The sequence below is a fragment of the Narcine bancroftii genome, chromosome 14 (genome assembly GCF_036971445.1).
Source record: "Narcine bancroftii isolate sNarBan1 chromosome 14, sNarBan1.hap1, whole genome shotgun sequence".
NCBI classification, from domain to species: domain Eukaryota; kingdom Metazoa; phylum Chordata; class Chondrichthyes; order Torpediniformes; family Narcinidae; genus Narcine; species Narcine bancroftii.
Genome location: NC_091482.1, coordinates 38,096,654 through 38,115,010, shown reverse-complemented (window position 1 = coordinate 38,115,010; position 18,357 = coordinate 38,096,654). Strand labels below are relative to the sequence as shown.

The window sequence follows — 18,357 nt, the reverse complement described above, 5'->3', positions numbered from 1 at the left end:
TAAGTCCAGAGAGGATACGTGGTATATTACAGATCCCCCCCCAAGAATGCCCAAGAACTTAGGAAATTCCTTGGTTTAGTGGGATACTGTAGAATCTGGATTGAAAATTATTCTAGCCTGGTCAGATTTCTCTATGATAAACTCACAATTCTAGGGGGCGAAGCTGTTGTCTGGACAGAGGAAGAGATTAAAGATTTTAACTTGGTGAAACAGTGCCTTATTAGTGCCCCAGTGTTGGCTTTACCCAACCTAAATAAGCCATTTGACCCATATACCAATGCGAAAGGAGGTGTAGCCACCGGAGTACTAACACAAGAGAGCAACTGGCTGTAGACAGCCAGTTGCTTTTCTGTCAAAAGTTTTAGACCCTGTTTGTTGTGGTTGGCCAGAGTGTGTGCAAGCCATCGCAGCCACTGCTATTTTAGATGAGGAAGGACAAAAGATTATGTTTGGTGCCCCGATGATAGTTCACACCCCTCACACAGTCCGCAATATTCTCTTACAACATGCTGGAAGGTGACTCACAGACTCTAGAATTTTAAAATATGAAACGATCCTAATGGATAGGGATGATTTGATCCTGATTACGAATAAAGAACACAATCCAGCAGCTTTCTTGGTTTCTCCAAATTCTGACAATACCATAAATGATTTAGAGCATGTATGTTTAGAGGTAATAGATTTACAGACCAAAATTAGAGAGGATTTAAGTGATGAGCCTTTACAGGAGGGTGAAAGGTTGTTTATTGATGGATCTTCTCGTTGCATTGATGGCACTCGCTATAGCGGGTATAGTGTGGATGGGAAAGAAGGAGTGGTGATTGAAGCCGGTCACCTTCCCGGTCATTGGTCAGCACAATCTTGTGAATTGTATGCCTCTGTAGAGCTCTCCAGAGTCTAGAGAACAAGGTGGGCATGATCTACACAGACTCAGAGTGTGCTTTTGGTGTAGTGCACACCTTTGGGAAGATCTGGAAAGAGCGGGGAATGATAACTGGAAAAGGACAAAAGTTGATCCATGAAAACTTAATTGTCCAATCTCTAGATGCTCTTACATTACCTGAGGAAATAGCTGTAGCTCATGTACGGAGCCATCAAAGTGGTGACAGTCCTGAAGCACAGGGGAACAGACAGGCAGATGCAGCTGCCAAACAGGCTGCGCTCACGGAGATAATAGACATGCAGCTGTTACTGCCCACCCCTGGAGTATCCTATTCATTCTATTAAACCTGGTGATTGGGTATATGTAAAAGCATGGCAAGATCACCAACTAAAACCTGTCTGGGATGGCCCCTATTGTGTACTTTTGATTACAGACACTGCAGTGCGAACGAAAGAAAAGGGGTGGACACACATACAACGAATTAAACAAGCTGCTGATCCATGGACTAAAGACATTGATAATCTACCCTCCACCGGGCGTGCTGTCCTTCATCCTTCTGATCTGAAAGTTACACTACGCCGGGAAAAAGTGCTGTAATGTTTTTACCATTTATTGTATTGTTTACTTGTTAGTTCCCCGTTTTTGGGACATCCCTAAATTACTCTCGATGTATTAAGTCCTCCTGGAATAGGGGCAGCAGAGGCGACAATTATTTACCTTTAGAATGTAGACAGGGCATAGATATAAAGTATAGTCATAGTGGGGTATGGGTTAATATAGGATCCCAACATGGACCAGGGGAACAGAACGGCTCTAGAGGAGTAGATTTGATTTGTATTTTGGCCTCTACAGGTATTAAAGAGAGGAGTTTTAAAGGGATAGCACAAAGGAGATGGTGGGTCAAAGACAGACAGAATGGTAGTCAGGATTGTACATGTGGCAGAGATAGAGTTAATACATATGCTAATGTTCACAGACAGGCTGCAACTCACAGGCTCAGTGATACTTATGCTAATGTTCGCAGACAAGCTGCAACTCACAGGTTAAGTGACAAGAAACACCCCTCCCCAACTTGGTCGCCTATAAAGCATCCTTTGGGTCACACAGACACTCGGAATATTAAAAAAAAACCACCACTGTAAGGGGAGTTCCAGCTGTAAACGAAGTAAGCTGCTCCAGAATACTAAAGCTGCTTGGCATTTAAATCGTTCAATCAGACTCCAGCCTTGGAGATCATCACCGAACAGACAGTGATGGCCCTGAATTTATGGGCTGAAGAAAAACGACAGATACGAGCCACAGTTCAACAAAACTGCCTGGCTCTCGATTACTCGTTGGCTGCTGAAGGCAGCGTTAATGAAAGACTGGTTAAGGACAATGCTCACAATGGTCAGGCGGTTAAAGACATTTCTTCAGGAGTTCAAAAATCTTCCCATACCCAGGTTCAGACTTGGCAACCTTGGTCTGGTGTGGGATGGACTAGACTTTTTATTGGTAACTGGAGTCTGATACCCATAGCCCTTATAGCAGCTGGACTTGCTATTCTGGCCATTATGGTGCTCCCCTGCCTAAAGACTTGTGTGCAGTGTTTAATTCAACGGGCCCTTCGGCAGGTCACTACAACCCAAATGATATATGCTTCCCAAACTCCGTCTGATGATGCTGAGGCCGCAGTTCGTTTACTCACTCGCTGGGAAAGGGACCAAGGTTAACGGAACACTACCGAATGGGGATTTACTAAGCGTAGCTAAAGAAAAAGGGTGGATTGTAAGAGATACTGGAATGTGAGAAGTCAAGCAAATGCCAATTAAGAATGAAGTATTATGGGTTAACTTAAGGTGAATGGATACTGGAATGTAAGGAGTCAAGCAAGTGCTCATTGGAAATGAAGTATTATGGGTTAAATCAGGGTGAAGGGATGCTGGAATGGGAGGAAGGGTTAGGAGTTATAAAAGTATAATAAAATAAGGATCTTCAAAATTGGATAGCAAGTAAATAGCTTTAGCAAGTCTTGGGGATTGATTAATGAGTAAAGAACAAAGACATGATATTTCCTGGCTAACAAGTTTGCAGGAAGGCACATAAACTGATAAGAAGTTAGAATCCACGTGGGCAGAATTACCTAATGCTAAACCAATCCAGGAGGCAGAAGAATGTTAGGGGGAAGGTATCTCTGTACTGAAATGAAATGTATAAAAGTTGGGTCAGCCTCAGTATCTGTGTGTATTCCCAGGGTAAGGGGAAGCACCCAACTTTGCATTGTTGTAATAGTATATTAAAAGTTCTTTGTTCTCAATTTTTGTCTCAAGCAAATTCTGTGAAGGTACTTCTGTTTCTCACTCCAAGATGAGGTCTTCCAGTCCAGAGCCTCTGAAATGTCTGCACAAACGTGGCTTCTCCCTATAAAGGATAATGGAATGTGAGGAGTCAAGCAAGTGCCAACCAATTTTCCCCTGCAGCCGCTGCAACCGTGTCTGCCTGTCCCGCATCGGACTTGTCAGCCACATACGAGCCTGCAGCTGACGTGGACTTTTACCCCCTCCATAAATCTTCGTCCGCGAAGCCAAGCCAAAGAAAGAAAAGGGTGAAGTAAGAATGGAATGTGAGGAATGTAAGCAATTATCTTCAAAAACAGGATAGTAGTAGATTTAGCAAGTCCTGTGGGTTGATTAATGAGTAAGAACAAAGACATGACACTTCCTGGTAAACAAGTTTGGCAGAAAGGCACATAAACTGATAAGAAGTTAGAATCCACGTGGGCAGAATTACCTAATGCTAAACCAATCCAGGAGGCAGAAGAATGTTAAGGGGGAAGGTACTTCTGTACTGAAATGGAATGTATAAAAAGTTGGGTAAGCCCCAGTATCTGTGTGTATTCCCAGGGTAAGGGAAGCACCCAACTTTGCATTGTTGTAAAATAAATGTTCTTTGTTCTCAATTTTTATCTTGAGTGAAATCTGTGAAGGCACCTCTGCTTCTCACAACTTGGGGACTCGTCAGGATCGCACTCCCTCCACTGACAGAGCTCCTGACGACGGGGGTAGGTTCACCCCGGGTGATTCAGCTAGACTCCCGGACGACGGGAAGCTAGTTAGTGGACGAAGCAAGTAATATCCGAGAAGAGGCATTGAGAACAAACGACGGGAGGGCGTTAAGGAAGCACGCTAGGAATAGCTACTAGATTCCGGTAAGAGAAATTTTATTTTCCTGCCAACAGAAAGGGAGCCCGGAGAATATGGGAGGAGGAAGTAGCAAGGGAAAAAGTCCTTAAGAAGGACGGGAGGATAAAATCCAATTGGGGTGTGAGGGAAACCCATGAGAAGGATAAGCAGACCATGGTCAAGTATTGTTGTCAGGAATGGGTTAAGAATCCGATAAAAGGGAGTTCGATATATTAGCCAAAGTTCGGATCTGACGAGGACTGGATGTGTCAGGCATTGAACATCTGGTTCTACCAAAGTCAAGGAGACAATACCGAAAGTAGGGAATATGCAGCCTGTTGGCTTAGTGGATCGTCTAATCAGATGATTTTGGACTTAGAAGAAATTTAGAAACAAGAAGATTGAGGAACCTTCTGCCCCCAAAATAAAGGGATGGGATGTGTTACATTCCCTTCCTCTACCTTATGTTTCCCCTGTGCCGGCTCCCATTCTCCCACTTTTCACCTATGCTTTACCCTTCTTTACCATACCCTCCTCCTCCACAGTTAAAGAAAGTAGGAGTGGTATGAGGACTCACTCACAGAGTGCAAGATTACCACCTCAATTGACACGAGAGGGAGGAGATAAGCCAGAAACTAACTGAATGAGACCTTTACGGGAGGTTCCCTTGGGAGGGGGTCTTGGATTTGTAAACGTGCCTTTGATTAGTACTGAGGTGTGCAATTTTAAAAAGGAAATGACCTCTCTGGTAGAAGACCCTCAGGGATGTGCAGAACAATTAGATCAATTTTTTGGGCCTAATATATATACCTGGAATGAATTAATGTCTATCTTTAAGGCTCTATATACTTTGGATGAGTGTGGAATGATCCGCCAGGCAGGGATCAGAGTCTGGGATAGGGAACACCAAGGAGGGCCAGGGGCGATACCTGGAGAAGCTAAATTTCCCCTGGTAAACCCAAATTTGGATAAGACTACTAATGATGGTCGCACGCGAATGGATGAGTTCAGGGTTAATCTAATAAAAGGAATGAAGGAGTCTGTTCCAAGAGGACAGAACTTTAAGAAGGCATTTGAGGTTCCCCAAGGTCCCGAGGAGACCCCCTCTGCATTTCTGACTAGATTACGTGCAATGGGGGGGTTGGATTTTGAATCCCCAGCAGGTGAACAGTTGGTATTGATGGGTTTTGTTACCAATTCAGCTCCAGATATCAGGAAGAAATTACAAAAGACGGAGAATTGGCATGAACAGGGATTATCTCAGCTTTTGCCGATTGCACAAAGGGCATACGTCCAGAGGTCTGAAGAAAAACAGAAAGGAAAAGCTAAGATTTTGATGCAGGCAGTAAAGGAAGTTGTGGATGGAAAGCAAGGAAATGCTAGGAACCATGTGTCGGCTCCTGGATGTTGGGAGGAGCGCCGGGAGTGAGGAAGTAGAGACCAGAGCAGAGGTAGGGGTAGAAGAGAATTCCGAGGATGGTGACCGTTCCTGGGACCCCATGGAGACCCTGGCAGAAATTGGGAGACAGGAGCATTAGTTTGCTATTATTGTAAAAAGGCGATGTGGGCCAGGCAGATTATGAATAGGGGGAGTCACGGTTCTTAGCCAATGCATACCGTGGGGTTGCACGGAGAACCATTGGTAAATTTGAGCGTAGGACCCCACGGTGACAAAACTACTTTCCTTGTAGACTCTGGGACAGCCCGGTCTAGTATTTTACGATGGCCCGAGGGTGTTACTACAGAAGGGACGGTGATGATTTCAGGGGTGGGGGGGAGAGATTTTGTGGTCCCCAAATTAAAGAATGTAAAGATACAAATGAGAGGAAAAATTGTAACAGAGGATATTTTACTAATTCCCCAAGCTGGGGTTTGCTTGTTGGAATGTGATTTACAAGACCAATTGGCTATCGGTACCAGACCACAGGGATCCAACCAGTTGCCTTTCTATCAAAGATTTTAGATCCTGTTTGTCGTGGTTAGCCAGAATGTGTGCAAGCAATTGCGTCCACTGCCATTCTAGTAGAGGAAGAATGCAAAATTACGTTTGGTGCCCCGATGACAGTTCACACCCTTCACACAGTCCGCACCATTCTCTTACAACGTGCCTTCCAGAATTTTGAAGTATGAAGCAATCCTTATGGATAGGGATGCTTTGACATTGGTTACAAATGAAGATAAGAATCCAGCCGCCTTCTTGGTTTCTCCAGACTCTGATTTAGAGCACACATGTCAAACCGTACATCCGTTTCAACGAAAACAGATTGACTTCACGGAATTGCCCAAGATAGGGGTCTATAAATATCTCCTAGTGATGGTGGATCATTTTACTCGATGTGTTGAGGCTTTCCCGACCCCTAATGATCGTGTTAACACCGTTATTCGGATATTACTAGAGGCTATTATTCCACGTTACAGCATTGTGTAAACCATTGACTCAGATCGAGGTACACATTTTACCTCTCAGGTACTCCAGGGGGTGTGTAAAATCTTAGGAATAGATTGTCAGTTACACACCCCATGGCACCCCCAGAGTTCAGGCCGTGTCGAGCGGATGAATCAGACCCTGAAAAATCAACTCACTCGACTTCATGAGGAAACTGGCCTCTCCTGGATTAAATGCTTACCCTTAGCTTTAATCAGGATTCGCACAGCTCCTCGTAAGGACCTTGCTGTCTCACCATATGAGATGATGTTCGGTCTTCCCCACATGGGCTTCCACACCGATTTCCCCTACCCCTGAGGCTAATGACCAATATATATATCTAAATATTTACAGGGGCTTTCCACTTCTTTGTATGACTTAAAACAGAAGGGATTATTAGCTCAAACCCCACCCTTGGACTATCCCATTCATTCCATTAAAGCTGGTGATTGGGTATATGTGGCAAGACCATAAACTAGAACCTATATGGGACGGCCCTTATTGTGTACTTTTGATTACAGACACTGCAGTACGAACAAAAGAAAAGGGATGGACTCATGTGCAATGCGTTAAGCGTGCTAATCCACAGACTAAAGACGTTGATAATATCCCCTCCACCTGGCATGCAGTCTCGCATCCTTCTGGTCTGAAAGTCACGCTCCGCCAAAAAAATTGTTATAATATTATTTTTACTATTTGCTGTATTGTTTTCCTGCTGGTTCCCAAATTTTGGGAAACCACCCAATTGTACACAATGTATTAAGTCCTCCTGGAATAGGGGCAGCATAGGTGATAGTTACTTTGAAGAATAGACAAGTTTACCTTTAGAATGCAAACGGGGCACAGGTATAAAGTGCATTCACAGTGGGGTTCCTTATTTATTATGGTTTAATTTAGGATCCCAACATGGACCAGGGAAGCAGAACTGTCCTAGGAGAGTGGCTTGGGTTTGCGTCCCGGCCTCTCCGGGTACTAAAAAGACAAGTGCCAAAAATATGGTACAAAGGAGATGGTGGGAGAATTGTGAGCAAAATATTAGTCAGGGCTATAAGTGGAGTAGGAATAAAGGGGATATATATGCTAATGCCCGCAGACAGGCTGCTATTCACCGGTTAGGTGACAATAAGTGGGTAGATTTAAGTCAACGAACAGCTGACTTGCTGGGGTTGAAGAATTGTTGGATTTGTGGAAGGCCAACTAAACTCACCTGGCAAGGTGAGCCTTTGGATATATGGGAACTTCTATGCTTTAATGGTACAACGAATAAAATTGAATGCTGCCCCCCAAACTTGGCATCTTATAAATCCTCCATTGGGTGACGAATGCATTCGGAAGGCTAAAGGCCGTCACTATAAGGGGGATTCCAGTTGTAAACGGCTTAAGCTGCTCAAGAATACTACAACTGTTTGGCATCCCGCAACACCTACCAGGTATTTCTCTAAAGAAAATGATTTGGATTGTGTGCTTTATGAGAGTATCAATGACACCAGTGACATATGGAACTGTTCAGGTAAAAATCCTTACTGGGGCATCCCCTCGCTTCAGCAGATATGGCTTATACCTTTTTAGAACCTGATTGGAGAGGCACTTGTTTTATTGGAAACATTCAACCTCAATTTGTCTTACTGCCTTTGCATGCTGACCACCACCTTTCCACCAATCCCCTCAGCATACTCGCCCAAAGAGAGAACTTAAAATTAGAAATTTGGGTGAAGACTGGCCCCTGAATTTATTGGCTGATGAGCAGCAACAGATACGTGCTACAGCTTATCAAAATCGCCTGGCCCTCAATTACTTGTTGGCCGCTGAGGGCGGCGTCTGTGGAAAATTGAACCTTATCAATTGTTGCTTGAAGATTGATGACAATGGGCAGGCGGTAAAAAATATTTCTTCAGGAATTCGAAAACTTTCCCATGTCCCGGACCAGATTTGGCATCCTTGGTGGACTAAAATTTTTACTGGCGACTGGAGCTGGATACATACATACATTATAGCGGCTGGGCTTTTTATTTTAGCCCTCATAATAATTCCCTGCCTTATGCTTTGTGTGCAGTGTTTAATTCAAAGGGCCCTTTGCCAGGTCACTGCAACCCAAATGATGTATGCTTCCTAAACTCCGTTTGATGATGCTGAGGCCGCAGTTCGTTTACTCACTCGCTGGGAAAAAGACCAAGCTTAAAAGAATACTGCCCGAGTGAGGGTTTACTAAGCGTAGCTAAAGAAAAAGGGTGGATTGTGAGGGATAATGGAATGTGAGGAGTCAAGCAAGTGCTAATTAAGAATGAATTAAATAAGGGTGAAGTAAGAATGCAATGTGAGGAAGGGTTAAGCAAGTATAATAAAATAGGGGTCTTCAAAAACATGATAACAAGTAGATAGATTTAGCAAGTCCTGGGGTTTGATTAATGAGTAAGAACAAAGACATGACACTTCCTGGTAAACAAGTTTGCAGAAAGGCACATAAACTGATAAGAAGTTAGAATACACATAGGCAGAATTACCTAATGCTAAACCAATCCAGGAGGCAGAAGAATGTTAAGGGGGAAGGTACTTCTGTACTGAAATGGATGCATAAAAAGTTGGGTAAGCCCCAGTTATCTGTGTATTCCCAGGGTAAGGGGAAGCACTCAACTTTGCATTTTTGTAAAATAAATGTTCTTTGTTCTCAATTTTTGTCTCGAGTGAAATCTGTGAAGGCACCTCTGCTTCTCACATCTCCCACCACCATCAACTCAGCCCTCACCCACATCTCCCGCTCATCTGCCCCCAGATACAACAAGCATAGAATCCCCCTCCTCCTCACCCACCAGCGTCCGCATCCAGCACTTACTACTGAGTCCCACCACCAGACACATTTTTCCTTCTGCTCCACTCTTGTCCTTCTGCAGGGACCATTCCCTCTGCGATTCCCTCATCCCTCCCCACCTTGCCCTAACGTGCCCAACACTTGCACCCACATCTCCTCCCTCTCCGCAGTCCGGGACCGCAAGCAGGCATTGTATCCGCGGGTCTGATTTACTGCATCTGGTGTTCCCTTTGCGCATTGTCTACATCTGAGAGGCCAGTCGCAGTCTGGGAGATCACTTGGCTGAGCTCCTTCGCTTCGTTCGCAAGAACAGCAACCTCCATTTTGAAGTATGGGGCCAACCATTTCAATTCCGAGTCACAGTCTGTTCATGGCCTTGTGTACTATCCCATCCAGAGCTAATTGGAGGAACACTTTGTTACTGCATGCTGAATAACAAGATGACTACTGAGAATAATGTTAAGCAAACTGTTTACTTTGTGCACACAGGAGAGGGAGCTTTTTCGTGGCGTGCAGTCCATGCCAAAGCCTATTTTTACCCCCACACCTTCACTCTTAGATGCACAGAGTCCTGTGAATACGGTGGCTGCAATACAATTGCAGTGGGTGCAGAGGAGCCAATGGCAGCAGCTGTCTACCATCCTCTTGAGCAACCCACCCCCCACGTAGCGCAGTTCAAGCTAATGCTATGCATTACATTGATTACATTCAAGTTTACGTTACAGGTCAGCAGCACTGATTTTCATACGTCATAGTTCAATGAAACTAGATGGCATGACATATACCTCTTTAAACCGTTGAATGCATTCCGTTGCTGGTCGTGCCCCATCCACTCCACATCTTTATGCATCAGCTATCTCAGTGGAGCTGTGAGTTCGCTTGAGTTTGGGATGAACTTGCTAGTTAACCATACCAAGGGCTGTAACGTACGCCTGCACTGGCATCTTGCTGATTGCCTTGGTTTTTGAGGGGTCCACCTTCGTGCCTCTGCTAATAAGCACATGACCAATGTAGCTGATCTGCTTCAGCTGGAATTTGCACTTCTGTGGGTTGATCCAAAGGTTCACCTTCCTGACAACCATATACAATTACAGTGCGGAAACAGGCCATCTCAGCCCCAATGGTCCGCACCAATTTAAGTGAACTTCACTAGTCCCACCTACCTGCTTCCTGTCCATAACCCTCATATCCAACCTTCTGTTAAATAACAAAATTGACCCTGCTGCAACCACCTCTTCCGGAAGGTCATTCCACTCAGCCACCACTCTCTGAGTGAAGAAGCTTCCTCTCATGTTACTGCTAAACTTTTGCTGCCTAACCCCTAACTTATGACCCCTCATTCCAATCTCAGCTACCCCCCCCTCATAATTTTAAATACTTCTCTCAAATCCCCCCTCAACCTTCTATGCTCCAATGAATAAAGACCAAGTCTACTCAATTTTTCTTTGTGTTCTAGATACTGCAATCCAGGCAACATTTTAGTAAATCTTCTCTGCACCCTCCCTACCTTATTGATATCCCTCCTATAATTTGGGAACCAGAACTGCACCCAATATTCCAAATTTGGCCTCACCAATGCCTTGAACATTCTAATTAACACCTCCCAGCTCCTATATTCTGTGTTTTGATTTATAAAGGCCAGCATACCAAAAGCCTTCACCACCCTATCTACATGAGAATACACTTTCAAAGAATGATGAACCGTTATTCCAAGATCTCTCTGTTCCTCTGCATTCCTCAATGCCCTACCCTTCACTACATATGTTCTATTTTGGTCATTCTTCCCAAAATGAAGCCCTTCACACTTATCTACATTAAACTCCATCTGCCACCTTTCAGCCCACTCTTCTAAGCAGTCCAAATCCTTCTGCAGTCCCCAAAAACCATTTTGACTATACATCTATTTTTGTATCGTCCTCATATTTACTAATCCAATTTACCACTCCATCATCCAAATCATTAATGTAAATGACAGATCAGAGACCTGACAAACACTGATCCCTGAGGCACACAACTCGTCACTGGCAGACAGTTATCCACCATGAAACTTGGTCAAGTATCTTTAAATTTGTGTCGTGTTCCTCTAAATTCTTGCCGCCTTCAAGTATGTCATCGACCATGATGTCACAGGGGTATCCAGCAAAAATTTGACCCATGGATCTCTGGAATACTTTGCTGGCCAAATTGATCCTGAATGGCATTCGCAGAAATCTGTATCGACCGAACCCAGTGCTGAATGTGGTCAGTAGAGATGATTTGTATTTGAGCTTGATCTGCCAGAAGGAGTTCCTCAGATCTAGAACAGAGAACACAGTTGTGCTGGCTATTTGAGCAGCAATTTCCTCCATGGTGCACATTGGATGGTGTGGTCTCTTCAGGGCTGTATTAAGGTCTCACAGGTTTATATATATCCAGATCTTTTGTCCGTCTCTTCTTGGCAGCCACCACAGAGGACACCTATTTGGTTGGCTTGGAGACCAGGGTAATCACACTTAGTCTTGTATTCTGTCCAGCTCAGCCTTGACTTTGTACTTCATCACCACTGGTATATGGTGTGCCAGACGAACCATAGGTCTCACTACTGGGTCAAGCTGCATGCAGTGTTACTGACAACATCCCCAGCTTGTCTGCAAAAAGGTTGCCGTATTCTGAAAAAATTCTCTGGGACAAATCATCTTCAGAGGGGCTTATTTGGTGTACTTCTCTGCTAATGCATGGACAAATCCCATGTCTATGCATGTGCTCAGGCCCAACAGAGGCATGACATCTTTGTGAACATGAGTACGTGTAACTGCCCCTGTATGTAGCACCGCAGCCACACCATACCATTGGTTTTGATCCTGCAGCCTCCATATGGCACTAGACTTGTTGACCTGACACATGGCTTAATCTGTTACATTTTCCTCGGCCAACTGAATGTCATCTGCGACATGACGTTGCATTTTGCTTCTGTGTCGAGCTTCATTTCTGCCATCTTGCCATTGACTTTCCTCTGATTTGCATTTCTGCTGAGTTCCCCGCCGTCCGCAGAGTCAACTCATTGCTTTCCCCTTGCTCTGGCTCCAGCTGGTTGATTGCTCTCCTAGGTCTGGGTCTATCATTGGCTCTGCAGCATCTTCTGAAATTGTTCCATTTTCTGCAGCTCTACACAAATGCCTTGACATGCAGAGTTTTGCCGCCAGCCTTCCAGACCTCTTGGGGGGGGATTCCATCTATACCTGCAGCTTTGCCACTTTTCAGTTGTTCATTTGCCTTATATGTCTCTTCCCGGGTGAGGACCTCATCCGGCTCTAGCCTTAAGGGCTGTTGAGGGAGCTGGAGCAGGGCGGATTCTTGGACTGAGCGGTTGGCACTGAAAAGAGATTGGAAGTGTTCTGACCATCGGTTGAGGATGGAGATCTTGTCGCTGAGGAGGACTTTGCCATCTGAGTTGCACAGCGGGCTTTGGACTTGGGGTGAGGGGCCGTACACAGCCTTTAGAGCCTTGTAAAAACCCCTGAAGTCGCCAATGTCCGCGCTGAGCTGGATTCGTTTGGCGAGGCTAGTCCACCACTCATTTTGGATCTGCATGCCAAACTGCATGAGTTTTTCAAGCTTTGCTGGGACCAAGGAAAACTGCCTCAGGACCTTCATGATGCCATCATCATCACCCTGTACAAAAACAAAGGCGAGAAATCAGACTGCTCAAACTACAGGGGAATCACGCTGCTCTCCATTGCAGGCAAAATCTTCGCTAAGATTCTCCTAAATAGAATAATACCTAGTGTCGCTGAGAATGTTCTCCCAGAATTACAGTGGGGCTTTCGCGCAAACAGAGGAACTACTGACATGGTCTTTGCCCTCAGACAGCTCCAAGAAAAGTGTAGAGAACAAAACAAAGGACTCTACATCACCTTTGTTGACCTCACATAAGCCTTCGACACCGTGAGCAGGAAAGGACTTTGGCAAATACTAGAGCGCCTCGGATGCCCCCCGAAGTTCCTCAACATGGTTATCCAACTGCATGAAAACCAACAAGGTCGGGTCAGATACAGCAATGAGCTCTCTGAACCCTTCTCCATTAACAATGGCGTGAAGCAAGGCTGCGTTCTCGCACCAACCCTTTTTTCAATCTTCTTCAGCATGATGCTGAAACAAGCCATGAAAGACCTCAACAATGAAGACGCTGTTTACATCCGGTACCGCATGGATGGTAGTCTCTTCAATCTGAGGTGCCTGCAAGCTCACACCAAGACACAAGAGAAACTTGTCCGTGAACTACTCTTTGCAGACGATGCCGCTTTAGTTGCCCATTCAGAGCCAGCTCTTCAGCGCTTGACGTCCTGTTTTGTGGAAACTGCCAAAATGTTTGGCCTGGAAGTCAGCCTGAAGAAAACTGAGGTCCTCCATCAGCCAGCTCCCCACCATGACTACCAGCCCCCCCACATCTCCATCAGGCACACAAAACTCAAAACGGTCAATCAGTTTACCTATCTCGGCTGCACCATTTCATCAGATACAAGGATTGACAACGAGATAGACAACAGACTCGCCAAGGGAAATAGCGCCTTTGGAAGACTACACAAAAGTGTCTGGAAAAACAACCAATTGAAAAACCTCACAAAGATAAGCGTATACAGAGCCGTTGTCATACCCACACTCCTGTTCGGCTCCGAATCATGGGTCCTCTACCGGCATCACCTACGGCTCCTAGAACGCTTCCACCAGCGTTGTCTCCGCTCCATCCTCAGCATTCATTGGAGCGACTTCATCCCTAACATCGAAGTACTCGAGATGGCAGAGGCCGACAGCATCGAATCCACGCTGCTGAAGACCCAACTGCGCTGGGTAGGTCACGTCTCCAGAATGGAGGACCATCGCCTTCTCAAGATCATGTTATATGGCAAGCTCTCCACTGGCCATCGTGTCAGAGGTGCACCATAGAAGAGGTACAAGGACTGCCTAAAGAAATCTCTTGGTGCCTGCCACATTGACCACCGCCAGTGGGCTGATAACGCCTCAAACCGTGCATCTTGGCGCCTCACAGTTTGGCGGGCAGCAGCCTCCTTTGAAGAAGACCGCAGAGCCCACCTCACTGACAAAAGGCAAAGGAGGAAAAACCCAACACCCAACCCCAACCAACCAATTTTCCCTTGCAACCGCTGCAATCGTGTCTGCCTGTCCCGCATCGAACTTGTCAGCCACAAACGAGCCTGCAGCTGACGTGGACATTTACCCCTCCATAAATCTTTGTCTGCGAAGCCAAGCCAAAGAAAAAAAGAAGACACAATGCCAGGCAAATGCTGGCCAAATGCCAGGCACATTTCTCATTTTGCCACATGGTCACCTCCGCAGTGGCTGCACTCTGCCCTTGATGAGAGTATAGCATGGCTGGCTTTCACTCCTGCCCTTCAGCCATTGTCTGTTCACAGGTCCTGCCTTGACTGCGTCAATGCTTGTGGCATATTTTTGTGGACGGGCTAGTTCCCTGCTATTCTCCTGCATGGTTTCTAAGCCAAACAGGTAGAGATGAACTCTACTAGCGTTAATCCATTTTTGCGTTGAAGTGCATTTCTCATACTGTCGTCATGAATGCTTCAGACCTTCCTTCTTTAATTAATTCTTCACAGAGTGTTCCAAAATTACAGGTTTTGCCCTGATTTTTCAAATTGCTGACATTAGTTAATTGACTCGCTAGGCTTTTGGTCTCTAGTGTTAAACTCATATTTCTATCATTTCTGTATGGGTTGCACATTTCGTTTTAGACACTGGGGGTCCACTCTCAACATAGCTGGACTGGTAATGAGTTCCCTTTTGTGCACTTCGTCTCTCTTTCAATGGGTTCTGGGCCTACCAAATTCAATAAAATACTGTGTGCTGCTGCAATAAATATGTCGTACTCTTGCTCAAAAATATGCAACTTCTCAGCTACATTGCCCTTGAATACGAGTGGGTCAGGCCACCTAAATCCTTCCGCCATTATGGTGACTGCTGCAATGTAGTGTAGGTTCCTCCCTTTTGGTTGGTTCGAAGGCCTCAGGCTTGGTACACTCGTGATCCCACTTCTGACACCATTGCATGCTGAAGAACAAGATGACTGCTGAGAGAACATTAAAAAAGATGTTTACTTTATACACCGAAGAGAGGGAGCCTCTTACATGGTATATTCTCCGTGCCCAAGCCTGTTTTTTTCACCCCCACTCCTTTGTGAAGCTTTCACAGGCTCAGAGTGCTATTGTGGGTATTGTGGCAGCGGCTGTCTACAAACACCTTATTTTCCATAGGGCACTCTCCAGCTAATGGCATTGTTGTGAGTGAGGAAACCAGTTTGGTAGGTCTCAAAGGCAAGGATCTGGACACAAATTTCGATAGCAAAAAAATTTATTTGCTAGTGGCAAAGCTGTGGGAAAATGAGGTTATACACAGCACGCGTGCACACACACAATACACACAAACACTTTTTACAACAACCGTGGGAAGGGTGGAGTAATGGTGAACAAACGCATACAGTTTATTACTTAATATGGGAACTGCACTTGGTTGGCAATAAGAATTTGATAGCGTGGGAAAATTAGTGGCAATGAAACACACACACAGCTAATAAATGAGAAAAAGATACACGCATGCATACAATCAAGGGAAAAGTAAATTCATGCCCTGCCACCCCTTGGCTCTGGGTGAACATGACTCTGTGCTAATATAGGGACACTGATCAGCACTCCCCACACCTATTAAACGGTACCCTTATGTGATAGTACAGATTCTATCACCAATGTGTATATGTACAGATGGTAGTGTAGTGTAACCAGTTTATCTACCTCGGCTGCACCATTTCATCTGATGCAAGAATCGACAACGAGATAGACAACAGACTTGCCAAGGCAAATAGCGCCTTTGGAAGATTACACAAAAGAGTCTGGAAAAACAACCAACTGAAGAAACACACAAAGATCAGCGTGTACAGAGCCGTTGTCATATCCACGCTCCTGTTCGGCTCCGAATCATGGGTCACCTACGGCTCCTAGAATGCTTCCATCAGCACTGTCTCTGCTTCATCCTCAACATTCATTGGAGTGATTTCATCACCAACATCGAAGTACTCGAGCTATCAGAGTCCGCAAGCATCGAATCCATGCTGCAGAAGATTCAACTGCGCTGGGTGGGTCACTTCTCCAGAATGGAGGACCATTGCCTTCCCAAGATCGTGTTATATGGCGAGCTCTCCACTGGCCACCGGGACAGAGGTGTACCAAAGAAGAGGTACAAGGACTGCTTAAAGAAATCTCTTGGTGCCTGCCACATTGACCACCGCCAGTGGGCTGATATCACCTCAAACCGTGCATCTTGACACCTCACAGTTTGGCGGGCAGCAATCTCCTTTGAAGAAGACCACAGATCCCATCTCACTGACAAAAGACAAAGGAGGAAAAACCCAACACCCAACCCCAACCAACCAATTTTCCCTTGCAACCACTGCAACCGTGCCTGCCTGTCCCGCATCGGACTTGTCAGTTACCAACGAGCCTGCAGCAGGCGTGGACCTACCCCTCCATAAATCTTCATCCGCGAAGCCAAGCCAAAGAAAGAAGTGTAGGATGACTGTGATTAGCTGAGAGTGCAGCCATACCTACTGGCAGGTCTTAAGGGATTGCTCCAAGCCAGACCAGGTTATTCTGGACTGGTCGACCTACTTGTGATATGCTCCAGTCTTTTAGTTAATAAAAATCTTGGTTTGGATCAACGTCTTTGGTTCTTTAGACGAGCTCTACATCTTATCTCACCAGCAGCTTCTCCAGCGCAGTTCCAAGTTTCTCAGCACCGGTGATTGACTAGGGGGCTGTAGCGTGAATAAAAGCTCTCACGACTGGAAGGAGAAAATATGCTTTTATTAGCTTATAACTGAGGGTAGGGTCTTACAGGGGTCTTTGTAAGGGCTCAGGATTTAGGCGGGAAACCAGGGTTACATATGAGTAGATGGGGGTGGAGTGGGTCATCAGTATAACACACCAGCAGTGAATCCCTGTTCACTGCATTCATCCCTTCCTGTAGAATTTGGGGTATGTGGATGAAGACAGAGAACATTGATTCAGAAAGAAAAAAATATTGAAAATTATATAGTTATTTACAAATTTAAGCGATGTGGGTTTCTGGAGATCCTGGTGGAGCACCTAAGCACAGGAGGGCCTTGTGCTTCTTGGGTCTCCTGGTCCCCTTGTGAGGGAGGAGTGGCAGGTGGGGTCTATGGTGGAGGGGGATCCACTTTCCTCCTGAAGTGGATTCCCTGAGGCCCTAACTGGGAGTTGCAAAAATAATCTCCACGGCTCGTAGGGCATTTCTGGCGGGTACCAGATCCCTGATGGAGACGGTGTCCTCCCTGCCATCTGCGTACGTGGGGTTGGCATGGAGCAGTTTCACCCTTTCCACCAGGGGGCCAGTCTTGCTTTTCCTCACAAGCTTCCTGAGAAGGACCAGGCCAGGAGTGGTGAGTGTCAACCTTCTCTCAAAATTGAATAGGACTCATTAGGAGTAGCGTTGGTTGTGGTACATAGTCGCGATAAGATAGAATGGAGAGCCATAGGAAGAACTTCCTGTGACTTGAGGGCCAGTTTGACAGCCTTCCAGTCTGTGACATTCTCCTTTTCAACCTGCCCATTCCCCCAGAGATCGTAGCTAGTAGTCCTGCTGGATGTGATGCCTCTTGCCAGCAGGTACTGATGTGGCTCTTCGCTCGAAAAGAATGAGCCCAGGTCACTATATATAGCCGGGATACCTGAACAGGGCAATGTGTCTGGAATGGGATGGTGAACGGGAATTGGGAGTACTCATCAATAATAGGAAGAAAGCGTTCCCATTCGTGGAGGGGAGAGGTCCCTTAAAATCGACACAGCCATTTGAAGGGCCTGAATGACTTGATCAGGTGCACCTTTGCGGGGTACTAGAAGTGCGGCTTGCACTCCGCGCAGACTTGGCAAGACCTGGTCATTTCCCTGACATCTTCCATGGAGTAGGGCAGATTGCACACCTTGACAAAATAAGCCATGCGGGTAACCCCTGGATGTAGAGACCACAGTTGACCAGTATGTTCAGAGGCACAGCTTTCTCT

General features: G+C 45.7%; 1 long non-coding RNA gene across 1 annotated transcript; it reads left to right on the top strand.

Moving 5' to 3' along the window:
• Nucleotides 1–1,595: 1,595 nt before the first annotated feature.
• On the top strand, nucleotides 1,596–9,138 carry LOC138749163 (uncharacterized). Its single transcript, XR_011348459.1, has 2 exons — nucleotides 1,596–4,070; nucleotides 6,991–9,138. It is a non-coding gene; the product is annotated as an uncharacterized lncRNA (long non-coding RNA).
• Nucleotides 9,139–18,357: the final 9,219 nt, after the last annotated feature.